At 46.5% G+C, this 19,864-nt stretch overlaps 1 long non-coding RNA gene across 1 annotated transcript in view; it reads right to left on the bottom strand.

Annotated features, from left to right (window-relative positions):
* The window catches only part of LOC142363850 (uncharacterized), a 136,018-nt gene extending 119,187 nt beyond the window's left edge, over positions 1-16,831 (bottom strand). The window contains exon 1 of the long non-coding RNA XR_012766002.1: positions 16,740-16,831. This is a non-coding gene — a long non-coding RNA (uncharacterized LOC142363850). The remainder of the gene's footprint in view (positions 1-16,739) is intronic.
* Between the last annotated feature and the right edge of the window lie 3,033 nt (positions 16,832-19,864).

Raw genomic sequence — 19,864 nt, 5'->3', positions numbered from 1 at the left:
AACAAGGCAAATATCAAGGGAGGAGTGTGAAAACGCAATGATTGCAGGGGTGAACACAGAAGCAGAGCCTCTGACCAAAATTTCTCTTCAAAACTTCAGCCTGAAAAAATAACAGCTTAATGTCCAAATGGACACCAGTGACAAGTGGTGTCCCTCGGAGGTCTGTGCTAAGACTGGTGCTGTTTAATATTTTCATCGATGACGTAGCAAGATTGAGTGCACCCTCAGCAAGCTTGCAGAAGACACCAAGCTGAGTGGTGCAGTTGATATGCCAGAAGGATGGGATGCCATCCAGAGGGACCTGGACAAGCTTGAGAAGAACCTCATGAGGTTCAACAAGGCCAAGTGCAAGGTCCTGCACATGGGTTGGGGCAACCCCTGGTATCAATACAGGCTGGGGGATGAAGGGATTGAGAGCAGCCCTGTCAAGAAGGACATGGGGGTACTGGTGGATGAAAAGCTGGACATGACCTGGCAATGCGTACTCGCAGCTCAGAAGGCCAACTGTGTCCCGGGCTGCATCCCAAGCAGCATGGCCAGCAGGGTGAGGGAGTGGATTCTGCCCCTCTGCTCTGCTCTGGTGAGACCCCCCCTGTGATTCCTGCATCCAGCTCTGGAGCCCTCAGCACAGGACAGACATGGACCTGTTGGAGTGGGGCCAGAGGAGGCCACAAATATGGTCAGAGGGATGGAACACCTCTGCTGTGAGGAAAGGCTGGGAGAGCTGGAGAAGAGAAGGCTGCGGGGAGACCGTAGAGCAGCCTTTCAGTACTTAAAGTGGGCTTATAGGAAAGGTGGGGAAAATCTTTTTTAGCAGGACCTGTTGTGATGGGACAAGGAGTAATGGCTTTAAACTAAGAGAGGGTAGATTTAGACTGGATATAAGGCAGAAATTTTGTACTCTGAGGGTGGTGAAAACCTGGCACGGGTTACCCAGAGACATGGTGGATGCTCCATCCCCGGAAACATTCAAGGTCAGATTGGACAGGGCTCTGAGCAATCCGATCCAGTTTGACATATCGCTGCTCATTACAGGGGGGTAGGACTAGATGACCTCTAAAAGGTCCCTTCCAACCCAAAGTATTCTACGATTCTATGAATAACGACCACCCTACAGAGTAACATCTTGGTGAAGAGAACCTGCTCACATTCAGAAGCACCAGTAATTCAAAAGAAGATAATCAGGCTAAGGGTTTTTCATTACAAAAATGTAATTTTCCATTTTCCAGTGTCATAACCTTTTGTGAAGGTGAGAAGAGTGATTTATTGCCCCTTTTCAAGTGACAGCAGTGCTCAGGGAAGCTCTGTAGTCCAGCCACGACCAGTCATGGAGTTCTACCAATTACATGGCAGGCAAACATCTCAAAGGGACACAAGCAGCGCATGTAGAGGACCACATGAAAGAGCCTATCATGTGAAAGCACAAGCGATGCTGCCTGGGAAGTGGATTAAAAAAACCCAGTTGTAATGATTTGTGGAGCCTTAGTAAGCACAGAGCGCTTTCTGAAGATGCTGACTTCAGGGTGTTGAGGAGAGACAGGCATTAAGATTGGCATCACGCCATCTTCTCGTAATTGCTATTTATAAAATTCTGCACCTGCGGGACGAGGTGATTGATTAACATGCTTCATAAATCTCAGGCAGTTGAACAGCTACGAAGTGGTTACAATTTTCTTCGTAAAGTTCAAGCCATGAAAAATAGAACTAGTTTCCAAGGGAACCCAGGAGTTCCCACAAATATGGTTGATTTGGTCAAATTCTTTTTTTTAATTAAAACTTTCAAAATGAAACAAAATGATAAATGTTCATTTTGAAAGGTGTCATTTTGGTTTTGTTCTCCAAATCTGGCAGGGCTCTGGCTTTCCATTACTTTCTCCCTTCTTTTTCTTCCTCTTTGAAGTATTCCTCTCTTTCAAAGTTTAGGAGAAAATCCACAGAACCATTTCCCCTATATTTTTGCCTTCTTCTCTCATTTTTGCAAGTGGAAAATAAAACTAAAAACAAACCAAGAATAAAGAGAAAGAAGTCTAAACAAAACTTCAAATAAAATTGAAACCTGTCTTCCATGGGATAGATAATTAAACTCATTATCATCTTGTAAGCATTTCACTTAAAATAAATGGCATTTCCCAAACAGACCCACTTTCTGTGCCTACTGCATTGTGTGACACTGGGTCTCAAGGGGAACTGAAAGGATGTGTGTGACTGTATCCACCTAAAGGGAGATAATCAAGGTACAGGGCTGTGAAATTGTTGCTGGGTGGAGGATTCACCAACATTCTGGTGAGAAGAGGTGCACTACAGAAATGACTTCTAAAAACAGGACTCCTGGTGACAGTCTCTGGTATAAACACTTCCATTTCAGCATATGAATCACATTTTTGCTGACAAGAACGCAGTGATAAGGCAGGAACATTAAATGACAGATACCATCTCAAAGTCCACTAAGAGTTTGGGGCAATAGATATCACCACAACACAGAGCCCAAATGGAAAGAAAGCCGATGGTGGTCTATACAGCATCTCCATGCTCCAGAAACCTTTGTCCAGCAGGACTTCTGGCTGCACCCAAATATGTCCATAGGGTTGTTTCCTTTTTAAGAAGAAATGAAAAAACTGTCCTAACAACAACAACAAAAAAATCAAAATCCTTCCTTTCTCTCCGCTCCATGAAAGTGTCTCCCTGAAGATAAATATTTTAATTGCTCGCATTCCTGTTTACAGGTCCCAAAGAAGCTGTAGGATAATAATAACTATTGCATCTTACAACTCAGTATTAGCTTAATCCTTGCAGACGACTTTCACCAGTGCGAAACATCTGCTCTTGCACAGCACCCAAGGTAACGCATCACACCCCTGGACAGCAGAGGACCATACAGCCTGCATCCTCCTCCCTGTCCCCAGCTCCAGCCATGAGCCACCTTCAGCAACACCTCTCCTGTTTCCACCACTTTGCCCGTTTTGTTGCATATCTCTCACCAGAGCTGCTGTCATCATTCTGCCATTGCAGGAATATACCAGAAAATACCAGTTACCATATGCCACTTAATATTTCAGAGCAGAGGAATGAATGCAACTTGGCAGAGAACTTCCTTGTTTGATCAAATTGGCCCCATCTGTCTGTCCCTTATGGAAACAACAAAGCCGCCAGTGAAAAATTCTGTGTGCACTCTATGATTTTTCCTCTCTTTCCATTTTTATGGGTGCAATTGTGCAATCAGTACTATTTTTATGTTGCTGTACAAAGGCTTGATACCCACATCAGAGCTTTTATCCTTCATTCCTGGTACCCACATTCTCCCATAGCTCAGTCAAAAAGGCAGCTTTCAGGGCAGATGATAATTTCAAGCAGTAGGAGCTAAAAGGGAGTTAGAGGCCAGTTCACCCAGTACCCAGAAAGGCTGCACCAAGGAAGCGAACCCCTGGTTAGCTACCCCATACCCCAGAGGAAGCAGGTCTGCTGCAGACACAAACGCTGACTGCGGTCACTGCTGCAGCACAGAGAGACAGCAGCACGTCTGGTGAGCAGACCTTCTGCCTGGGCAGGAGATCAGCGCTTCCACGCTAACAGCAGTGCCTGGGCATTGCACAAGCACGTGGATAGAGGAAGGGCATGGTGAAGGCTTTAAAGAAGAAAAAAACACAAAAACAACCCCCCCCCACACACACACTTTCACCTCTGCTTTTGCGAGTACATTGATTTTATCCCCTGCTTTGAAATACCTCTTCCTTTTTCTTTCTCGTATAAATTGGTTGAGAATTTTCAGCTGAAATGGAAACATTATTCAGGAGAAATGCATTCTTTTTATTATTATTACTATTTGTGGCTAACTTCATCGGCTTTGCGGGACAGTGCGTTTCAGGCAGGCAAAGTTCCCTTTTCCAGCATCTGAGGCTGCAACCTTTCCCTGACCTCTTGCTCTGAAGGTTAACATGAGGTTAACACTGGAAAAGCAAATCAAAGCCAAAATGACACCAGTTACCTGTTCCGGTTTGTGTTGCTTTATGACTCCTGGGACCACATGCCTGACCGCCTGCCATCTCCCCGGGGGGCTATGAAGTAATAATGTCTCTTTATTTCCTGCCTGGAAGCACATTTCAACTCGTGCCTTTAAAAACAACCAAATAAATTTCTCTCTTTCAAGCTTTCATTGTGAACAGAGAAAATGAGAAGTAGAGATGACGATAACCTAATCACTGGACTCTTTTCCTAAGTGGAATTTCCTCTGAAGTAACTGGTTTGAATACCCGCCAAACAATAAAGCTCCCAACAGTTCTAATACCCAGTCAGCGTATCATGAAAGCAAATATGATGAATTGCTCTGGATTTGGTTCCTGCACGAAATGAAAGCACCAGCTGGTCATTGAACAGAAGGGTCACGTTCTTATCTCGTTTGCGCTCACGGAAATACGGTGCAACTCTCCCAAAGCCTACGGAGATGCTGAGCTTTTGCTTGGTGAAGAAATGACACGAAGTTAAAACTAGGAGCAAGCCAGTGAAAGAGGAAAACCTGGTGAGGTCAGAGTCTGATCTGCACTGGGAATATTTTCATGTGGATGCTGCTTCTGGAGAGGTTTAGGGGACTTGCCCAAGGTTACACAGGGAGTCTGTGGAAAACAAGGTTTTACTCAGGACCTCCTGAATGCCAACACAGTGCCTTTGGCAGCCAGACGTTAGATGGAGTTACGTGGCTAAATACAGACCTAAGTGCCCTGCTTCATGCACATTTGATGATCTGATATATAATCCCAAAAGAGAAATAATAAGAACCATAGGAAGCTGATTTCTCAGCGTAGCTCTGTGCAGCCAGCCGCTTGATCCATTCGCTTTCATCTCAACCAGAGGAATTTTTCATCTCTCATTTTATGATCTCTTTTCACGACAATAGGTTGGGGCTGGGCAGCAGGACTGCATGTTATCGTTATAATGAGAACAATCAGAGTCAAACAGTTATTAATCACCCAGTCACACGATCCATTAAAACAAATTCTTATTAACCACAAGACATATGTTTTTCTCCTGAACTCCAGAGATAATGCCTGAAAGCAGATGGAAGAACTGCACTCACAAATTAAATTTGATGGGGCTTTTAAATATAAATTAAGCCTGGCAGGCCTCTCCTCCTTTAATTAAGCTGCTATGTAACTTTGAGAATGTACTTGTTGCTTGCTACAGGTGTTACTGAGGGGTCTCTTTTCTACTTGTTTCATTGCTGCTGGTTGCTTCAAAGGGCATAGCCTAAATCCTCGGCTTCTGTAAAGCAACACCTCCAGGGAAGCAGGGAAAGCTCCGGTGAGCCGCTGCAGCTGATCGGGACTCTGACTTCCAGCCAACTATCTCAGTGTTCTATTGCCACTGATGCCTATAGACTCAATTCTGACATATTTGCTAGCTCCAAGTCTCTCCATATTTCTCCACGGAGTAATTCAGGGTGGCTGTTGTGCAGTGGTACACTTCTTGCCCCAGCTCAGGATCTTCTCCGTGTGCATGCCCCTATGCCCACAGTCATACGACTTGAAGGAATTACAACCTGCCAGTGGGATTAAGTTGTGCTCAGCCATTATTAACATGAGCACAGGATATGACTGATTCTGGAAATACCTTATAGATAAATACCATCACCCTGGGAGTGAAGGGACCAGCCCTACTTCATCCCCAGTATCACTGTGGAGCATCAGGCCATCAGAAGTGACATAAAGCTTTGATGAAAGTAGCTAAACAAAGCCCTGTGAGCAAATCCAGTCATCCACAGAAGGTCAAGTCCATGGAAGTTGCCTCCCCAAAGCCTTGCAAACTCCATGAGCTCTTTTTAAACAGCAGAAGAAAAGGCCTGGATCTCACCCATGTCAACCCAGCTCCTAAGGTTATAAAAGCCAATAAAACTGCCATACATCTCAGCAAATTTGAGGTTTCTAAGCATTAGGCATGGGATTTACATGCCTAAGCATGGACCCAGTCTTGCTCAACTTATTCATCAATGATCTGGATGAAGGGACAGAGTGTACCCTCAGCAAGTTTGCTGAGGACACAAAACTGGGAGGAGTGGTGGATACACCAGCAGACTGTGCTGTCATCCAGCGAGACCTGGACAGGCTGCAGAGTTAGGCAGAGACGAACCTGATGAAGTTGAACAAGGGCAAGTGCAGGGTCCTGCACCTGGGGAGGAACAACCCCAGGCACCAGTAAAGGCTGGGGCGGACCAGCTGGAGAGCAGCTCTGTGGAGAGGGATCTGAGAGTGCTGGTGGACAAGCTGACCATGAGCCAGCAGCGTGCCCTTGCTGCCAAGAAGGCCAATGGGATCCTGGGTTGCATTAAGAGGATTGTGGCCAGCAGGTCGAGGGAGGTTCTCTTGCCCCTCTACTCTGCCCTAGTAAGGCCCCATCTGGAGTACTATGTCCAGTTCTGGGTTCCCCAGTTCAAGAAAGATGAGGAGCTACTGGAGAGAGTCCAATGGAGGGCTACAAAGATAATGAGGGGAGTGGAGCATCTCTCCTACAAGGAAAGGCTGAGGGAGCTGGGCTTATTTAGCCTGAAGAAAAGGCTGAGAGGGGACCTTATATATGCCTATGAATTTCTTAAGGGTGGGTGTCAAGAGAATGGGGCCAGACTTTTTTCAGTGGTGCCCAGCGACAGGACAAGGGGCAACAGACACAAACTTGAAGCAGAGGAAGTTCCAGCTGAACAGGAGGAAGAACTTCTTTACTCTGAGGGAGATAGAGCACTTCCCAGAGCAGTTGTGGAGTCTCCTTCTCTGGAGATACTCAAGACCCGCCTGGACGAGTTCCTGTGCAGCCTGCTCTGGGTGACCCTGCTTTGGCAGGGGGGTTGGACTAGGTGATCTCCAGAGGCCCCTTCCAACCCCTGACATTCTGCAGCTGTGAAGCAAGTACCTAGCTACATTCTAAATTTCCCAAAGTATCCCTCTCCTAGTGCCCAGAAGGGTGGTGTGCACCTCTTCTGTAAAGGCATGGGTCTCCCAGAGTGACTGCATCTCCCCAGCTCATTACATACACCTTGCATATGATACTGTGTCTCAAATGGCTCTGAACACTTATCTTTAGACACTTGAATCAGTCCTTGGGTGTCTAATCTCATAAATCATTTGGACTCCTCCTGGAGTCTTTCCAGTGGAAAGAGTCAGGCACCTTCAGGGACTAATTCATTCCTACAACACAGACAAATTGCCCTCGGAGGTGCTCCTTCAGCAGCACTGACCAAAAAACTGGCTTACTACTAAATGCCTAATTTTTGGTAGCTAAATTTAGATGAAATGAATTGCTTTGCCTGTGTATTGTTCCCTAGATGAACACAGCAGGGGCCCAAAGCAGCCCAAATGGTTTCTATAAAGATTCCAGTCAATATTCTTAGATTGATTTTTTTTTTTTATATAGCATTTTCCTCATTTCTGCCAAGCACAACTCAAGAGGAAAGTATATTTTCACATAGAAAGGCAAGGTAAAATATTTTTTAAGAGTGTAAATTTAGGAGGTAGGTTCACTTACATGCTACAGGGGAAATTTAAAGTCAAGACAAGGAGAAGAAAATGCCTCAGGAACAGTGAATGATATATCAAAGGATTTCTAAGCTACTTTCATATCCTCTTTTCATCCACAGCCTTCACTAATCACCACTATTTCCATTACCTAAGAGACCTTTTCTGTCTTTAGAAAGTAGAACATGAATTGCTCAAGTATTTGGGAGGGCTATTTATAGAACACGCTAAACCTAGGGCGGGTTTAACTACAAGGAATCCACCCCTCCTTTAACCTTAGCAGAGTATACATACGCGGAGTTCACCTAGAATAACGACATGTTTAATCAGGGGAGTTATTTGAACACATTTATTCAATATGCCTGGAAGTATTTAAGGTGTGTACACAAGCGTTTCTCAAGGGTGCTAAAACATAGCTGGAATGAACAGTTATTGTAATGGATCTCTGTCTTCCCTTGCCCTCAGAAGCTAAGGAGGTATTCCCTCTGTCAACCCAGACAGCAGCCACACAGGAAAATCTGATTGACAGCTCTTCGCCTCTGTTTCTCCATTTATAAGAACCATCTTTATTGTTTGGATATAGCAGTGTTTCTGCAGTGTAATGGCAGCTACAGAACATTGTAAAGAGGGGGACTAACTCAGTAAGGCTTATTTTGCACTGACTAACTAAAAGAGGGTAGATTTAGACTATATAAAAGGAAGAAATTTTTTACACTGAGGTTGATGAAACCCTGGCACAGATTGCCCAGAGGGACTGAAGATGCCCCATCCCTGGAAACATTCAAGGTCAGGTTGGACGGGGCTCTGAGCAGCCTGATCCAGTTGAAGATATCCCTACTTCTTGCAGGTGGGTAGGGCTAGGCGACCTTTGAAGGTCCCTTCCAATCCACAGTATTCTATGATTCTACAGTCTCAGGTAGGGACCCGAATGTACAAGTATTACTGAGTGCTGGGGAGACAAGATGGTGTACGGTCCCATGGAAGAACAGAAGACTTAGGTCTCCAGCAGACAGCACCAACCTGATCTTCTGCCAAGGATTTGTGGACACAAAGAGGTAGCAGATTTATTAGAAGTTTCTCAGCTTTGTAAAGAACTTCCTAACTTATATTTAAAGCCTTCAATGTATATATAGTTTGAGACTGCCTGGAAGCAGATGACTCAGGATCACCTGCTTCCAGGCAGTCTCATACTGCACTCCACAAAATATTTCACCAAACCACTGTTCAGGCAATCAGCAGCTGGCCTCAATGCAAGATAGCACATAAATACAGTGGAAAATCACAGCAGCCTGGCAGGAATCTACCCAGGTGACAGGGTAATGCTCCACGAGTTCCTCTTGTCCCAGAAGGATGCCCTAGCAGCAAGGAACCACCACATCGCTATAGAGTCCAAATGGCTCCAAATGGCTGTTGGCATTCTGAGCAGGGTCTTAATTTATCACTGAAGCACCATTTTAATATCAAAACAGAAAGACACTAATCACTCTAATAGTACTTCAGGCCTATTTAACAAGCAGCCTTCATACTGTGTTTTATGGCTATTCTTGTATTTTTTTTTCTTCTGCATTTTGAATAACGAGGCCTTTCCAAACCAAAGTTCCAGTTAAGCGCCAAAATAAAACCCACTCAAAGGGCAAGTACATTATCATGAGACAGTAAAGATCAAGAACAGTTTAATTATCCATTATTTATTATTTATTACTTATTTAAAACAGAGAAAATAGCACTTGGCAGACAGATTCCACCCTCAAATATTATGGTGTCAAGACAAAGCATCTATTGGCTTGCTTACTACTGTAAAGGATAATGAAGAATGTTTCTGATCTACTAATGAGCTGAGTCTCATCTACAGTATATAGGAAATGGATGGTATCATTTAAATACAATCAACCATGCGACAGACCCCATGGGACCTCAGAAGCTACAGTGTCCCATGTAGCTAAGTAAACTTTGGTTCCTGTTTATTATGGTCACGGGTTCCAACACTTCGTCGTGAAGTTCTGCTGATTTTTCATTGGGACTGGAATAGAAAAGCATGGCTGTTTTCCATGTTTTTTATGTCAAACTCCAGATCTCCAGGTCTGCTCTGGCTTACGGCACGTGCTGGTAAATGGAAACCACGGCAGGATCCAGACTGTTCTATTCCATGACAGGAGCATTTTGAAGTGAATACAGATGTGATTTCCCCGATAGGTAGCTAGCTCAAAAATTCACTGCACCTCCAAGTCCTCCTCTTAAGCCAAAGCTTGCAGGGGGGGAGAAGGGGGTGAAACCCACACAATTTTTGCTCAGTTGTTTAAACACCAACAGTTGTCAGACTCCATTATTAACAGGGCATGAAACAGAAATGGGCTTTCTGCAGCCGCGCCTCTGGAGTGCTAGAGTGTGTCAGATGCTGTGGGAAGCCAGCCTGTTGTATCATCACACCTTGGCCCACTGCAACCTCAGCTCAACAACTACATCAATGACCATCATATCACCAGCAATAGATAGCCAGACTTGCTGCTGCAAAAAACCTGCACATCTGGTGGAGGCTGGAGGGAAATATAGGATAAATAGTCTTGTGATCAAAGCAGGGTGGAGAAACCGACTGCAACAAGTGCCTGTGCCTAGAGCTGTTGAACTGTTCCTCCTCGGTTGTGGGGAAGGCAGACCATGGGCATACAACTGGCCAACTGCATAGACTTCCAGAAAAGAGAAGGTGACTGCCAACTCGTGCCTCAACAAACAGGCAAGTGTGACAAATGCAATGCTTGCAAGACAGCTTTTGAGCATCAGAAGAATCTCCAGCACTTGGGTTGGTATTGCTGGGGAAGGTATTCCAGCAAAGTGACACATACTCAAGGATGAGGCACACCAAAGAAGTCCAAGGCTGAGCCAGTTGCTGCAAAAGTCACTGAGAAATTTGCTCTTGGTTTAACAGGGCTCTGAGCTGGAGCCCAATGGTGTGAACCTCCATAGGGCTCCACTCTTTCTGAAGGGAATATAAAACCCCCCACACTTCGGGACCAAGGGTGAGATGGTCTGGAGCAACAGCCAGGTCACGACAAGGTCCAAAAGAAGTGGCACCTTGTCAGGGGAAAGCAGCTCTTTAAACTGGATACCAAAGGCAAGTCTGGATGAATAGAGGCAAAGGCCCATGTCTGCACCATGCAGCCCTCAAATTACCACCAGCCCTAAGCCATGTGCTGCCCAAAGCAGAAGGTGCTGCCCCTCAGCCCAGCAGTGGTTGTGACCCACTGCATAACACCAGGGCCTGAAAATCCCATCAGGAGGAGATGATGGGTTCAGTACCACCAGGACAGAGATGCACATGGAGTCTGGAGCTTGAAAAAGAGTAAGTTTGAGAAAATGACAGATGCTGATGGGTTATAAACTGCACAGGGGATCTCTATGCTCCATGCACTACAGCAAACCATACCTCCCACAATCTTCTGTGGGAGTCAAGAAAATATGAAATTCATGCTATCTTTATGAGATGGGATGACCTTGTCACACACAACTCTGAACAAGCAATGTAATGTGTTGAGGCTTGGCCCCAGCCGGCAACAAAGGGCCACTCGGTTGCTCTGTCACCCCTCTCACCACTGGGGTGGGGAGGGGAATGGGGAGAAAACGGCAAAACTCGTGGGTCAGGCTAAGGGCAGTTTAACAGAAGCAAACAGTAACAACAACAATACTAATGAGAATAATTTACAAAAAAACAACAGAATGCACAAAGCAACTCTCACTGCTCACTGCCCAGTGTGCTCCTGAGCCGTGAGTCAAGTCCACTTGCCCACCGCCCCATTCAGCACCGAGCATGACATCCCGTGGCAGCGAATACCCCGTTTGTCTGACAAGTCTGGGTCAGCCCACCCAGCTGTGTCCCCTCCTGGCTTCCTCATGAAAATGAACCCTATCCTGGCCGAACCCAGGACATCATGGCATCTGTTAGACACAGTCCAGATCCTCTGTAAACTTCACGCATTTGATTTGCTGTCCACAAGAAGAGGTCTGCGAAGAAATGCAAAGCCAAGGTAAACTTGCCCAGGCACAGGTCCTGCTGCCAAGCTAAAACCAAGGCCAGGCTCTGCAATCTGTTTGATTAATAACAGGCAAAGTGCCAAGCAAGCCTACTGTAAACTATAATGCAAATCAAGGTTTCACACTCAAACTAAGCAGACCGTGGAGGTTTGGCTTGAATTTCCACAGCCAAAAACATCTTTATCAGGAATGCTCTGAATGCTACCATGAGCTTCTGTGGCCCCACAGCTGTGCTAGCGGGGAGATCTGCTCCTGCTTCAGGTGCTTCTTGCTGTCCTTCATCCCCTCTCCCCAGAGAGCCTTCCAGCAGCACATTCACATGGCACACACTTCTGACGTACATTCAACAGAAAAAAGCCGCTGTATGAAGAGCAGCGAACAATTCCCTTTTCATCACCTGAAGCATTCCCACGAAGGCATTCGTCAGCTAAAGCGTTCCCACCGAGGGACCACACAGCCGCTGCTGCTGGGGCTCCCAGAGGCTGGAGGGGAATTGCTGAAAGACACATCCCATAATGTCACCTCCCTCTCGCTAGCTTGCCAGAAAGAGCCTGTATCTGACAACCACCGAGATGGATCCTCTCTGCCATTTGCTCAAATACAACCTTCCATACGAAGCGCCTGCTTTGCACACAGCAACCCCAGGAAATGAAAGCTGGTAGCCCCTACATGACTGGTCTGCCCAGAAGGGGAGCTGCTCTACCCCCAGCTCGGAGAGAAGGTTCACCCGGTGGAATCCCAGCTTGGCCAGGCCTTGGGGAGTTTTTCCTTTGCTCACACAGGAGCAGAAGGACCCTTGCAGATTCTAAGGACAGAAAGGAGTGATGTGTTCCTGTAGTCTGTCATCCCACATCCCCAAGTCTCGGAGCACTGCTTAGCAATTTTGGTACCAGTGTTATTCTCACCACGCAAACAACTGGTACGAAGCTGCAAGCCAGGCTGATAAAATGAGATTAGGGGAGAAATTCACTCCACAGGAATATTTTCCTTCTGATGTCAGAGCAGAAGCAGGATCAGCCTCTGCCTCTGTGCAAGCCCAGCCTTCTCCTGCCTGTTAAAGCAGACAGAACCAGCTCCCAGGAGCACAGGTTTCTGCCCTGGTGCTGTGAGCTCTTGTAAATTAGAGGCTTCCAAGGGCAGGGGCTGGCAGGGACCTGGCAACTCTGCACGAGGGGTCACTGCAACTAGTGGGAGAAAGACAAGGACTTAGCAATTCATCTTCAAGTCTGCTTCTCAAGCATCTCTCGTTTGTACCAATTAACCACATTACTGCATTTGGGAGCATTAGAGATCTTTTTTTAATCCATCTTTTCATCTTTGTCTCTGGCTTCTTTTAAGTTTTCAGCTGGTGTGATCTTTACTGCCCCATTCTTTGTTCAGATTACAATAATTTGTCATTTGTGTGCAGACAGTTTCTTAACTACTCCTGTGTTAGAAATAACCTTCGAAGCTATATTGGCTCTTTTATCTCCAGGGTCCTGCCAAGCACAGAGCTATTGAATGGCAAGGCATTAAGGATGCAAAGAAACCCCCATAAGGCAACACATTACATCTCTTGCTATGGAAATAGAAGGACTGTACAGTACAATTGCTCAAATCCAGCCTGGGTTAGGAATAAAAATCAGTTTGAAAATGGTTCACAGCACGAGTGCTGTTTTATCATCTGTAGCCTTAATTTTGGAGGCTGGAAAAGTACTCTAATAGTTGTATTTTAATGACAGTTCAGGCATATTCACTCATTCTTCTGCATTTTCTTTCCCTCAGCATAGTCCTTCATGGAGTCTTACACTTCAAGAACAGACGGGAGTACAATTGGGATGATCTAGTTTTAGCTGCTGTGTAACAGAGGAGAATGAGCAAGAACACCATGAAGCCACATCAAATCTACTGGCGCTATGTAGTTACTCCAAAGAGTCTAACAAGACCCAGCTGCCGAACTCTGGATCCATGATTTTTATTTCTAGCTTTTCAAGACTTGAAAAGTCCCAAGGAATTAGATTGCAGTAACGTAATTCCGACATTTAACAAAGCAAAATGAGCAACCCACAGAACCACAGGACCATTAGCCCTGATGCCCGCGCAGAAGACCAGTACATTTAAGACTACCAGGGAATTACAGGCTAGCACGCAAAGAGTCCAAGTCACCGTAAACCCTGCTCTTGGTGGAGTTGTCAAATCAAGCTATCTTTTTTTTGACAAGATTATAGGCTTGCTGGATAAGCCAACTCTGCTAAGAGTGTGCACTTGGATTTCTCAAAGGCATTCAGTTTAGCGTCGTGTGATGGCTTTATTTAAAAATACGCATCACAGGCAGTAAGTAGAGCAGTACGTTACAAGCTGCCTGGCACATTTTAAACGTAGCTGATACAGGAAGATATCTGTGTCAAGGAGACATTATAACTAATGGGCTACCCTGGGGACCTGCTCTTAGGACCAAGTCATCCCCCCTTTTTGGGGATGTAGACATGGAAAACATGAGTTATACACAAGGAGAAATCCCTTCTTCCTCATTAGCACATCATTTATCAACGTATTAGTCGCAGCTTCTTTTTCCATTACAGGCACAGGTTTTCCTAGGAGGGCAGAGGCATCTCCCAAGCAACACCCAGTGTTGGCAGACACCTGTGGCTACGGACACACCAGGCAGCCCCCAGCCATATAGATCTCCCAGTCACGGCACAGATGATTTCCCACACAGCCGGGATCCCACTCCCATTTACGCTGGAGAGTGAGTCAGGGTGCTCAGTTAAACTGGTTATCAATGGACGTTTGAAACACCCACCACAGAATTCCTGTAAGGATAAGTTATGCAAAAATCTCTCAGGATGACAAAGGTGGATCTGCATGGATTAGGGGCTGGACTAGATGACCTCTTGAAAGTCATTTAAACTCCAGTTCCTACAGTTCCTCTGACATGCAAATCTTAGGTCCAGTTTTCAATAAAAAAACCCCAGCTTTTAACTTTTACACATGTACAGCAAACAGTTATTTATAGAAATGCTACTCTGCAGGCTTTGAATGGCCTCATTTGGAGATGCAAAGGGACTGGTAGATATTAGGCATTACCACATATACACGCATCTGACTATCTACAGTTGGCTGAAGACACTACATTTTGAGCCCTAGCTCAGGTCACCTTGCCCAGGTATCTCATCAGTGCACCATAAATTTAACTCCTTAAACTTATCAGAGGTTTTCTGAACTACCTTAACCAGCTTTCTGTCTACAGCACAGCTCCACATCTATAAACAAGGGACAGCACCATCCTCCCCAGACCAGCTGATGGGAACATGATAGTTTAGTTCATTTTGTACTGCAGTGCATGGCATACTCTGTGTCTCATTGCTGGTCCCTGTGGCTCTTGCTTAGGTCACACACAGCATGAAAAGCACCAGTAGAGAGCAACAGGCTCATTTCAGGACCCAACTACCACTGGGGTTCGACACGATACGCACAGGCAGGCTCAGCTGGAGCTTCTCCCATGTTGTTGGGACATGCCCTGACCCCACACTGCTTTTCTTAAGGGAAATACCATCTCAGAGGTGCAGCCCCACTCACCTCAGCTACCGAAAGCAGCAGATACCAGGGACAATGGAAGTGGAGGAGAGCAAGAGACGTGTCTACTGCCACAGTGATGCTCGTGCAGGGCTGGCACCAAGACTCAGTTTTGATAACACAGCACGCTCACTTCTTCCAAAACATCCCAGCACAGGATGAGGAAAAATCTCCCCTCTGGGGTGAGCCTGCTTGCTCTTCACTCTGTCAAACCCAGGGGAAGATGGATGGCACTTAAAAGTCACTGGTCAGAGAAGGAAGAGGGTCAGAGCACAAAGGCCATCTGTTGCCATCTGAGGACATCAGCTGAACAAAGAGGGGTTGAACGCCAGGACCACGCTGGAAACCCCTGGGGAGCTGCCACATTCATCCATCAAACCAGGCAGGGCAGGGGCCATGGCAGCATCTGGCAGTCTCCAGCAAGACTAGCAGGTCTCTGAATATGTGCAAAACATCACAGCAAAGGGATTTTTCTCAAATTGTGCTCTTGGAGGTGCACTACCTGCCACTACCCAGAGATCACACGCATGTGCAGCTTATTGCAAAGAGCCTCACGTTCCAGGCTCATAGGAGCGACCGCTAAGCCTTGCTGGCTGCTTCAGCTTTTTGGGCAGCCCACATGAATTACACAACTCAAATCCTGGGCAATGTAAAAGAGATTTTGTGGTATAAATACAGAGCGCCATAGTCAGCCCAGGCTTCAGCGGCGTTATATATAGCCAAGGAGGAATGCAGGCAGCTCTGTCCATGCATGCCTAAGGAATTATTTTAAACATGTTCAGGGGATTTAGAGCCAGCGTTTATGAAATAGTTGAGGCATGTGGTAAGAAGTGTAACAATTAAAACATTGATGAAGAACAGGTTAGGTCCATGATATTTGCTGGAGGCTTGCCAACACCAGGCCAGTAATGGTGCAGACTGGTCACCTCGGTGCAACCTGCAGCAGGGAGAGCTGTGAGCACAGAGCAGATGCCACGAGGCCCTGGTGATGGGTCCTTATGCCTCCCTGTCCTCAGCCTCAGTGCTGCATTTATCCTCCAGCCACCTGCACCAGCAATTGGCGAGTTTAACAGCAAGACCCTCTCTTCTCTGCCCTTCTAGAAAAGCTGCAGCCCAGATGTTACTGGACTCCTTCGGGGCCACACACACCCCAGGGCTAAATCAGAGACACTTCACCAGCAGAACTAGCAGGAAGCCAACGATTACCAATCAGGACTTCCCCTATCTGCTGCAAATCAGAGTCCTCAGGACAATTAATCAGACAATTTGTCACAACTCTTCCCAGCCACAACACAGCCAGCCTGCTGCACAAGGACATGGATGTCCTGTACCTCCTTCCTCAGCACAGGAGGGCTGGAGGGACAGGTATCTAGACCACAACAGAAGAAACATCCTAGAAATTGGGGCATTCCATGGTGACAAAACTCCGAACACAAGATGTACCTAACATGCTCCAACTTCAAGTGGAGACCAATCCATAAGATCAGACTAGTAACATTCCAATGTAAAAAGCCCTAAAAAGTAAGTAATATGAAATTCAGCCCCTCAGCACGGGGAGTGTATCCCCACAGGTCACTCCTATCACACCACACTGCTCACTAGCATAGAAAGCCTTTGACTCGCAGGACGCAACCACAGGACATGAGGAAGGAGAAATCTGCTTACCTCTGCAGGAGCATCTGTCAGCCCCGGGTCTCTCCAGAAGAGTCTGCTGCTGCCATCCACGAGCTTTCATTTCCAAAGCTGGGTAAACTTGGCCAGCACGTAAAGTCCTGATGAAATAAAGCATTTGTAATCAATAACCAGTTTGGGAGACGCTTGGACTTTCCCCAGGATGAAGCACTGCTGCAAACAGGCAGTGGGGGGTGTTTTTCCTTGGCAGCTTATGGTTCTGTTTGTCAATACAACATGCTCATTTGTAGCAGAGGATTAAAAAAAAAAGTAAAGCTGCTAGAGATTTCTAGTCTCCCTACCAACATTTCACACATTAGAGCTGCCTGGCATCCTTCGTTATCACAGCCTGGGTTGTAAATTATGGCTCTAGATCATTGCATTACCCTGCCTCCATTTAATGCAGGGTTTAGTCCACACACTTTTTTTTTTTTTAACTGTATTTGCCACAACAGCATTCTCATCAACAAATGGAAGCTGACATCTCACTTTTACTCCAATTCAAGGTAAAGATTGACTTCAGTTTTATTTTAAAACTTACTGCTGTTTAAGGACAATTTGATTGCCTTGTAATGCCCCCAGTCACTGGGGCATTACAAACTGTAGCTTTCTTCAGCAAGCAGAAACTAATAAAGGGAATTACAGCCATAGGAAAGGAGAGAATTTAAAATTTGGTGGTAGGGATTTTTCTTTCAGCTAGAGCTGGTATTGAACAGCAAACACCAAACCTGTGCAATTTTATACACTATTTCCCTGTGAGCAGCACTTTACCAGCCAGGTGTTCAACTTAATTGAAAAGTAGTACCTGGGGACCCTACCACCATCTCCAAACTCTCCCAGCCCTCATGCAAGGGGAAGATTTCAGAATAAAACAAGCATCCAAAAAAGCCCTTTGGAGCCAGCTGCCTCTCTAAGCTCATGGATTTCTCCCCCCTTCCCAGGCAAAACCCCCACCGCATACACACCTCCTGATGCTCTGCCTGAGCCACCTACAGCAGCTTCCTCGCAGAGCTGCCACAACACTCCCTCCCTCCAGCCCCAAACCCCCCGCTGGGGCTGCTCACACCTTTATCCCCCCCCAGCCCCACTGCAGGTGGAGCCCCGCAGCCAGGCTGGCTCCCTTAAAGGGACTGCAGCCCCTCTGCTGGGACCCGGCAGGGCCAAGGGAAGTTTTGTGCTAGAGCAAGCCAGGCAGCAAGACCAGAAGCATCCAAGCACATTCTGCTTGGTTCTCCTGGAAAGGTGGGAGTTCAGCGCTGCTTTAGGCAAGGCAGGCAGCCTTACAGAGCTTCTTGCCATGCAGATTGCATTTCGCATTCCTCTTTTTCTTTATTTGCCACTTGAAGATTTAGCATGCTACACACAGATTTGCATGCCTTTCTACCTCTTCAAGTAAAGGATGATTTTATTGTTATGTATATATTCTGGCTTTTAAGCTCTAGCAGCTTTCAGCTGAGCCCACAGCATTGCCACCATGTTACCCCCCTCCTCTGAGTCAGGGATGCTGGATCCTACCCATCTCCATAGGAGACTGCTCTGATCTGCTGGGGAAGCAGGCCTAACACTGGAATAGACTTCAGCTACACGGTGGAGATTCAAAGCCCAGACAGAGAGAAACCCCAGGGATTTCCATCCACAGGTTCATTTCAGGCCATCTGTAGCCCTTAATGACGTTCCCCGAGGAGTCCATGCACGTAACAAAACACAGGAGTGAAATTACACAATCGGCGTCTCCCTTCAGCAGAGGGAGAAGCAGCCGGTACGGCTCGACGGTGCTATTTTCCCGTCATTACAAAGACGGAGCTGTAAAGAGCAGGGCTGGTGCTCTTGAACCCAGTGGCTCTGCTTCGCAGGGCTTTTTTCAACCTCTGCACTCCCCGATTCCCGCATGGCAGAGCAGCATTACAGTCAAAATCAAGTAATCCTATGATAAAGTGCAGTCATTTATTTGAAAAGTCTAGTCTCGCCATTAAAATGCAAATGAAATGAGTGCTAATATATTAACTTGGGATGGGAGTTGAAATGGCTTATGACAAGTGTGCTTTCATGTGGAATATAGTTAAGTGATAACAGTGGGTGTGTAAGAGAAAGTAATATTCAGATGTACATGTTTGTTTATTGAAGATATTAATGAAGGGCAGTGCTTAAAGCATATTATTATTTCCTCATCTTGTCTTTCTTTCGTCCCTCCCTGGTGTAAGTCTACTGCTGAGAGGTCCCTCCCAGGGGGAGTCTGATCCAAAGTCATCTTTGATGAATGATCTGAGTCCACACAAAAGTCGGGACGAATGCTGAAATGTATTTAATGATCTCCTTTGAAGAGGAGCAGAAGGTCCCCCCCAATGGATATCCCACGTGCTGCAGTTGGCGTGCGAGCTGATTCAGAAAAAAATGGAAAACCTTGATTTCTTCCATTCATTTCCCAGGCATATCCCTTGGGAACGTGACCGGCATCAGGGTGGCTGCGGGTCTCCTCTCTGGAGAGAAACCTGTCCTGGGATGTAGGGACAAAACCAGGGGATGGGATGGAGCAGAGCAGCCTTGTTGCTACTATTCATGAGAATAACCTTCTGCACAGAGAATAAACTCAAGAGCCCTGAACGAGATAATGTGGTACCTCTGACACAGGCCAGAGAAGCTCAGGCTTCCAGTGCTGTGAGGTGGACACCCACAGACTCTGGCGTAGCCTGGCAGCAGGGCCTGTTCGTCCTCTTTCACAGGACATGGGCTGGGTAACAGCCTGTGACAACTCCACGTTTCTAAAACTAAATGAGATTTAAGAGATGCTGCAAGTGTGGTAGCCACGTGCAAAGGCATCGACCTCCCCGCAGATCTTCCCTTCTGCGCCCGCTGCAGCCCCTTTGCAGGTGGATGACCTCAGGAACATCCCCAGCACCAACCCCAGCCCCTTTCATCCTAACCGAAGGCCTCGGAAACAAACGCCATTCACCCAGACCGGACATGTTGCTTGAATTACCCTTTTCCAGATTGGGTGCCTTTACATTTTACAGTGATTCCTTGGCTTTCCTCTGTGCTGCAGAACTTCTGCACCTATCTGACCATCTAACTTCAGGCTTCTGAGTGAGTAAGGGTCGTGGCTCCCACCATGGTCCATGGAA

Source organism: Opisthocomus hoazin, chromosome 21 (assembly GCF_030867145.1).
Source record: "Opisthocomus hoazin isolate bOpiHoa1 chromosome 21, bOpiHoa1.hap1, whole genome shotgun sequence".
Taxonomy (NCBI): Eukaryota; Metazoa; Chordata; class Aves; order Opisthocomiformes; family Opisthocomidae; genus Opisthocomus; species Opisthocomus hoazin.
This window is presented reverse-complemented; position numbering and strand designations above follow the sequence as displayed.